This window comes from Gekko japonicus, unplaced genomic scaffold (assembly GCF_001447785.1).
Source record: "Gekko japonicus isolate JY-2015 unplaced genomic scaffold, Gekko_japonicus_V1.1 scaffold1142, whole genome shotgun sequence".
Lineage (NCBI taxonomy): Eukaryota > Metazoa > Chordata > Lepidosauria > Squamata > Gekkonidae > Gekko > Gekko japonicus.
Genome location: NW_015171537.1, coordinates 85483 through 93574, shown reverse-complemented (window position 1 = coordinate 93574; position 8092 = coordinate 85483). Strand labels below are relative to the sequence as shown.

General features: G+C 44.6%; 1 protein-coding gene and 1 pseudogene across 1 annotated transcript in view; one reads left to right on the top strand and one right to left on the bottom strand.

Moving 5' to 3' along the window:
* The window catches only part of LOC107117485 (astrotactin-2-like), a 490835-nt gene that overhangs the window by 426339 nt on the left and 56404 nt on the right, over positions 1–8092 (bottom strand). The gene's annotated exons all lie outside the window — the stretch shown is intronic.
* On the top strand, positions 3880–4306 carry LOC107117487 (annotated as a pseudogene).

Genomic DNA, 8092 nt, shown 5'->3' with positions numbered 1-8092 from the left:
GGTGGGGAAGGCCTTACTGCAAACCAGGACGCAACATTTTCCCGTCTGGAATGGGAAACCGGTTGGCCGCAGCCCGCTTGCCCCTTTCTTCCTATGACCTGTCGTTGAGTTTGAGGGATTTTTATTTTGAAGGAGAAGACATTTCCCCCGGAAGGCCGGAGAGAAAGGACGCATCAGCAGCTAACACAAGCAGTTTGTCCTCATCATAATGTGTTAACACTGCATCAGACGACAACAATTTTTTCACCCCATCGAATGCCCGCTCATGCTCTGGACCCCACCTCCATTTTGTGTCTTTATGCAGCAGGTTGTGCAATGGGGCCGCAATCGACGCCTTGTGGGGCAAGAAGGCGTGATAAAAATTAAGGAGTCCTAGGAAGGACTGTAACTCCTTCTTCCCTTGTGGCCGTGGGGCATTCTGGATTGCGGAGACCTTATCGTTAGTAGGATGGACCCCAAACTCATCCACCCGGAACCCCAAGAACTCCACACTCGGGACTCCCACCAGGCACTTCGACTTTTTTACCTTCAGGCCCGCATCAGAAAAACGTTTGAGCACCTCCCGCACTCGGCACAGCAGCTCGTCATCAGATTTGCCCGCTATTAAGACATCGTCAAAATAGGGCACCGTGCCCGGCACCCCCCTCAACAACCCCTCCATGAGGCTCTGAAAAATCCCCGGCGCAACATTCACTCCGAATTGGAGTCGATTTACTCTAAACGCCCCCCTATGCGTTACGATGGTCTGGGCGTCAGCCGCCTCTTTGGTCACGGGGAGTTGTTGGTACGCTTGGGCCAGGTCGAGTTTGGCGAATACCTTCCCTCCTCCCAGTGATGCCAGTACGTGGCTAATGACTGGTACAGGGTACGAATGCTGCTGCAAGGCTTTGTTAATCGTGCACTTGTAGTCAGCGCAAATTCGTATTGACCCATCGGGTTTAATTGGAGTAACAATGGGGGTTTCCCATTTACTACAAGGAACTGGTTCCAACACCCCTTGTTCAAGTAGCTTATCGAGTTCAGCCTCGATCTTTGCCTTGAACGGAATGGGCACTTTCCTGTATTTTAGGCGTATAGGGCGTATAGCAGGATCCAACTCAAAAGACACTGGGGGACCATTATACTTTCCCAATCCGCCCCCAAACACTTCAGGAAATTCAGCATATAATACAGCCCATTTATTTTCCACAACGTTATTAACTCCCACAACAGCAATACCCAGAGGCTCAAACCAGTCCAACCCGAGCAGGTTGGTACGGTTTCCCTCAGCGATCAAACATGAAAGCACAGCACCTTTCCCTTTGAAATTAACTGTAAACGTATCCCTCCCCGCCAGAGGGATTCGATTTCCCTGAAAATCGGACAATCGGATGTCCGCAGCTCGCAACCTCCGCCGACTTCGTGTTGGGAACAGCTTGTGCCACGTCTGCGTAGACAAAACGGTTACCGCCGACCCGGAATCCACTTCCATCTCACACGGTGCGCCGTCGAGATGGAGAACGACGTGGATCTTTTGTCGGCTCTCGGTGCTTAGGACGGTGGCTGTGGCTTCTGACGACAGGCTCCCTGTCATCTGGCGGGTGTCTTCTTTCGGTGCGGCTCGGGGACGTTGGTGCCGGCGGGGAGATGAAGCTGGTGAAGACTTGTTTGCGGCTCTGCATACCCGGGCAACATGCCCCCGCTTTCCGCACTTCCGGCAGTCGAGGTCTCTCGCCCAGCAACGCTCGCGCCGATGTTTCCCGCCGCAACCGTCGCATGCTGTACACTCGGCAGGTTTCCGTTGGGTCCGCTTGGACGTTCCCGCCTTCACTTTGCAGACGTCATCATCGGAGTCGCTGCTTGCGTCGTTAGCCCTCTGCTGGTGGACGCGTTGATCAGCTGTGGCGACCCGTTGTCTCACTTCCCTGGTTGACCTGTCAGCAGCTTCCGCGGCGACAGCCTCGGCATAGGCGATGGCCCACGTTAGTGTAGTTCTTGCGAACAAGCGTTGCTGCAGTCGCTCGTCTCTCAGACCACAAACGAGGCGATCTCGGAGGGCCTCCTCCACATTCGCGAAGTTGCAAGGCCGTGCTGCCTTGCGAAGAGCTGCAACGTACTCAGCTATGGACTCATTTGCGTTCTGGCCCCGCTTGTAAAAAGCGTGCCTGCAGGCGATTTCCGACGGCTGTGGAGAGAAATGTGATTTCAGCTTGTCTGTCAAGCTTTCAAAGGATACGGTTTTGAGGTCATCTGGTGCCACCAGTGACCGGGCGATGTCAAAAACGCTCTTTCCACACGAGCTGAGTAGAGTCGCCCTCTTCTTCTCCTCCGTCGTGATGTCATTCGCCTCCAGATGGAACTCAAACCTTGTGAGGTAAGAGTCCCAGTCTTCAGTAGTCGGGTCGAAGCATTCGAACTTCTGGCTGCTCGCGGCCATCGTTATGCGCACAGGCGGAGCCACCAGAGCGGGTGGAGCCTGTGGCTGGCCGGCCTCGGCGATCTCCTCGTTGTCCGACATGGGGTCTGCGCTAGCGGGGCTGCCTACCCGCACTAGTATCCCATCCTCGTCGCCAATTGTTAAGTCGTGCGCTTAACAAAAGAAGTCGGAGAGTGATTCAGCAAGAATTGCGGTTTATTCTTCAGCTCTGTTACTTCTCCGTACTCGGTACAACGATCGCCAGCCAGGACCATCATTCGAACCAAAAACATACACTGGCTGGTCTATATTTAAGCATTCCCGGCTAATGTAGCCACACCCACTGTACAATAAGCAACCTATGAGATTGAAGTAATAACGACCAATCACAAGCGATCCCGCTCTGCACGGTGATTGGCAGACACTTTCTGGGCTAGGGCTCCTATTGGTTACATTAGGATCCTAGCCCAGGATGAAGCTCAACATGGCATCTCAATCAGGCGATTCACACATCAGTATTTACATTCCAGTCTCAATGGCACAGTTCACATAGCAGTTATATACAATGCAATACATAACACTTCCCACCTAAGTGGTACCTATTTATCTACTTGCAATTTCTTGCTTTCGAACTGCTAGGTTGGCAGGAGCTGGAACTAGAGATGGGAGCTCACTCCGTCATGTGGCACCCGGGTCTCGAACTGCTGAACTACTGACCTTCCACAGCCTGCAGTTCAGCATCTTAACCACTTGAGCCACCGCAGCTCCTTTTAGCCTCCCTACTCACCTGTAAATTAAAAGGCTTATTTTTTCATAGTATACAGCAGCATTCTCACCAAATATCTGCTTGACAGAAGGATGCTATCTTAGCTCTTTGAGTGGGCCCATAAAAAACACAAACTGCAAACATGTATTTACCAGACTCACAATCTGACAAAGGAAGACTTCACTCTCAAAAGCTCATTCCACAGCAGACCAAGACAGCTACCCTCTGAAACTACATTTTTACCTTTACATATAACCCATTTTATTTTCTTTAACTCCAGAAGGGCAGCTGTCAAGTGAAGCAAAAATAAAACAAGAGTCTTGCAACACGCCTTAATGCCTCCATGGCACCTTGTTTATTTAAACTTAGTGATAACACTTTTTCTGTTGTTCAGAATATTTACAAAATATTCACACACACCCAATCATCAGCAAAAGCAAGAATTAATGTGGCGGCATCAGGTTACTTATTTCATTATCTCCAAAAAGAACCAGACAAGTCACACCTTGAAGCCCTAAACAGAAGTGGAATATCAAGAGGGACAATGGGTTGTAGGGACCACATCACTCCAGTCTTGGCCCACCTACACAGGCATCCAATTTTTTCCCAGGCATAATTCAAGGTGCTGATCTTGACCTTCAAAGTGCTATGTGGTTTGGGACCAACATACCTGAAGGACTGCCTAATCCCTTATGAATCTTTGGAGGTCCTGGCAAAGATGATGGTGCACACCCTCTTTGACTGTAATGTCTGCCTACAGTATTGTGAATGGGATCGAAAGAAGCAAGGTGGCATCTCCAAAGAGGAGTAATATAATCTGACGTAGAGCGTGTTCTTCTTCATCTGCTTTTTTGTCAGCAAGATGAACCCACTGGATAAGAGGAATGGCTTTCTTGCCTTATAGGAGCAAATACAAACACCATGATTATGAGACTCCCACCAGTCTCAAGGTGGTGATGAACACAGACTTAGGGCTGGGCAACGTCCAGGATGTGCTACACCAGATCTACAGCTATATTTATGTTCAGTATTTGGTCAAGAATCCACTGTGCAACTTGAACGAGCCAATCCAGACTGAGTACTTCTGCAGCAAGCTGGACATCTTCATTCACAGCCTGCCGTCCTTCTCCATGCAAGCCAGCTAATAATTTTGCCTTTTGCGTTCCAAGGGCTGTGTTTCCCGTGATGCATGATGACTGTTGTCAGAGAGTGAGTGGGGCAGTTTCTCTACAGGACAATGCCGCCTTTGAACAGCACCTCCCCCATAATGCATTTGCTGCCTGGGCCAATAAGCCACATTTGGATAACTTTCAGTGGGAGTAGTCTCATATTATCCCCTCCTCCCAATGCTCTAGAGCTCCCAAAGTGGATTTTTAGTTCAGTATCTGTTGTCGTTGTGACCCACAACATCTCATGCCTGTGGGGCTGCTCAGACCCAAAGAGATGCAGCAGTCACAGACCTGTCCTTCCTAAATGGATCACACAAAAACATGGATTAGCAGTAGGGCTGTGCAAAAAACCCCACCACCCTATAGTATTTTTCAGGTACGAATATATTGAAACCAAAAAATATCACAATTTCCCAATATTCCTGAATCCCAATACCAGTATGGTATCTGGATTCAGTAAATATTTGGGATTGTTGATTTCTTTCGGCTCCATTATAGATAATGGTCCCCATAGGGTATAATGGAGAATCAAGGCAGGGTATCTGGGGTTCTGTGGGGGCTGTTTTTTTGAGGTAGAGGCACCAAATTTGCATGATTTTGGTGCTGCAAATTTGGTGCCTCTCCTCAAACCCCCCCAATTTTCAAAGAAAGAAAGGTGCCCCCATCCTCTATTGGTTTTAATGGAGGAAAAAAGGCATTTAAAAGAACTGTGGTCTCTTTAAGTGCCTTCTCCAAGCCGTGAGTGAACTCCAAAGGCATTCAAAGGGGTTTTGGTTCCCTTTAAATGCCTTCTCCAAGTGGGGAGTTCACCCAGAAGGCATTTATGCCCTTTAACTGTGACTATCCAGCAGTATTTTCGGGATTTTTCGGGTTGGCAATTTTAAGGTAGCCGAACAAATAGCCCACTCGCTATCCGCCTGAAAAATTATCCAGAAAATACCAATACAGTATTTTTCAGGTATTTTTTTTTGGCTCAGTTTAGCTGAATGCACACCCCTAATTAGCAGTCGGAGTTCTGATTTCCATCAACAGGGGGGTATTTTAATGGTTTTATAATGGTATGTTTTAAATTGTTAGCTGCCTTTGTGGCCCTTGTAATGGCAGAAAGATGAGTTATAAATTTTGTAAATAAATAAAATACATAAATTAAGGTTACCTCCCCCAATCTGGGAAATTCCTGGACATTTGGGGTCAGTGTGCAGGGACAATGGAGTGTGGGGACCAGAGGGAGCTCAGTGGTGATGTAAAGGTGTGAAAGCCCAGTGGGAGCAGAATAGAAAAAGTTCTTACCACAAGGCTTTTCTCACTCAACATGCATAGCATTGGGAAAACTGCGGGAGAAAACATGGTTTCCACCTTTTGGAATTAGGAAAATGCTTTTTAAAACAATGGTTTACTCAAAATGCATAGTATGAAGAAAAAAACATTATGCAAGACAGTGTACAGCATCATATAATGATAATACCTATGTCTGCTGTTGACATATGCAACATTTTCCCCCCAAAAATAATCATTCGGGCAATAATTAGTATACTATAATGTGTTTAATGGTGATATATCATGAGAGTTTCCAATGTTATAAAGTTGTGACTGCATGAAAGAGTGTTTCTGTCCAAATATTACACTTTCTTTTGTTTATTACAGAATATGTTTTCTACCTCCAATATCTATTTTTTCCCTACTTCTCAGATGGCAAAAATTAAGAGACATGTGCTAAAACAGCATATGGTGCAGCAGTTTGAAACTCTAAAGTAAAGGGTATATTCACATTTTTCTTATATAAAACCATGACATTTATACTTTTAAATTCCACAAATATGCCAAATAGTACAATTTGATGTGCCAAGTTATAAATTATGCCTTTTAAACAGTTAAATCAGTCAAATAAGCTTTTATCAGAAAGTACATTACTGCATGTATTTAGTTTTTCCCCCCAGTGTGGCTTCCAGATTCCCAGATACTTTATATCACAATGGGGATTTGATGCCATAGAATCAGCCCTTTAAAGCTGCCATGTCCTTCAGGGAAACTAATCTCTATATTGGAGATGAGTTGTTAATTCCCAGATAACTCCAGGCCTCACCTTCTGCTTGGTAACTTTAGAGAAGATCATTCCATGGCCTCCACAATCATTGGTGACTATAATTCTTTAGAGATATGAACACCCCCAAAATGAGAGATATGTTTTTGCTTTCTCCATTATCTCACACTACCCCCCCCCCAGTTTTTTTTTCTCCAGTTATTCCAATATACACACAAAAATGAAAATTTGGGAGAGAACTGGTGGGGGGGATATGCTATTTAAGTGTCAATATTATAAAACTCAATATCCAAATATATTGCTGGTCTATTGTGACTTATGAGACTGTTTCTGTCTAAGAAATTTTGGTTTCTATTTTCAGTTCTTGTTTTTCTACTAACTCTCAGGCAGCTAAAATTAAATATATGTGCTACAGTAGCACAGAGTGCAACAGTTTACAGCTAACTCTAATACTGGGTATACTTGTAATTTTGCTCCTGGAAAATAAAATCATGTGTACTTTTAAATAAAAATGCTAAATCATTAGGGTTATCAACCTCCAGGTGGGGCCTGGAGATCTCCCAGAATTACTACTGATCTTCTGACTACAGTGGAGTTGCCAGGCCCCTCGTTCTGGCAGGGTTTCTCCTGCTTTTGCGGGCCCCTTTCTGCTGGAAACCCTAACCACAAATGCCCCCGAACACGACATAATTGTGTCACCCAGAAGTGATGCCATTACATCACCGACATTAGGGGATGACAATCCAGGATAGACTCTATTTTTAAAATAGAATATTTCTTGGAAAAATACGGAGAAGACTTAGGACTGCAAAAAGATGAAGAACGAGAAGATGAAGAAGAAAGGGAGGAGAAGGAAGAGGAAACGGAAGAGGAAGAGGAAGAGGAAGAAGAAGAAAGGAATAAACATGAGGAAGAGAGTAAAACAAGAAATCCTCCTCAAAAAAAGAACAAGCTCAAAGCCCGTAAACCTACACTTCAAACCCTGCCTAGGTATAAATTTAGAACTAGAGGGAAGAAACACTAAACACGAAAATGACATCTCTAAAAGTTTGTAACATAGTGTCTGTAAATATTAATGGGTTAAATAACGCACAAAAGAGAAGGAAAACATTTCACCAACTTAAAAAAATTAAAGCTGAAATAATCTGCTTACAGGAAACACATATTAAAAAAGAAGATGAGAAATATTTAAAATGTAAAAAGTTGGGAGAAGTCTTAGTATCATCAGCAGAAGTTAAAAAAAGGGGAGTAGCAATATATGTAAAGGAAAAATTTAATCCAGAAATGATATTTAGTTCAGAAGATGGAAGGATAGTGGCCATTACTATTTCAAGAAGAGGGAAAAAAATGTTAATAATATTTATGCACCCAACCAAAATCAGGGAGACTTTTTCAAAGAAGTACAAACAGTCCTAAGGCTAACTGAAGCTGATGACGTATGTATTCTAGGAGATTTTAACTCGGTGTCGGACCTAGAAATGGATAGGAAAAGTAGCAGAAAAGAGCGAAGTTCGGGAGGAACGCTAACCAATAGCTTTATACAGATAGTGGAAGAATATAATTTGATGGATATCTGGAGGGTAAGAAATCTAAATAAAAAAGACTTCACTTTTTATTCACCGCGTCACAACTCATGGTCAAGAATTGATATGATCTGGATATCAATGAATATGATACGAGAAGTGACGGAAAGTGAAATACTACCAAAAACATTTGCTGAT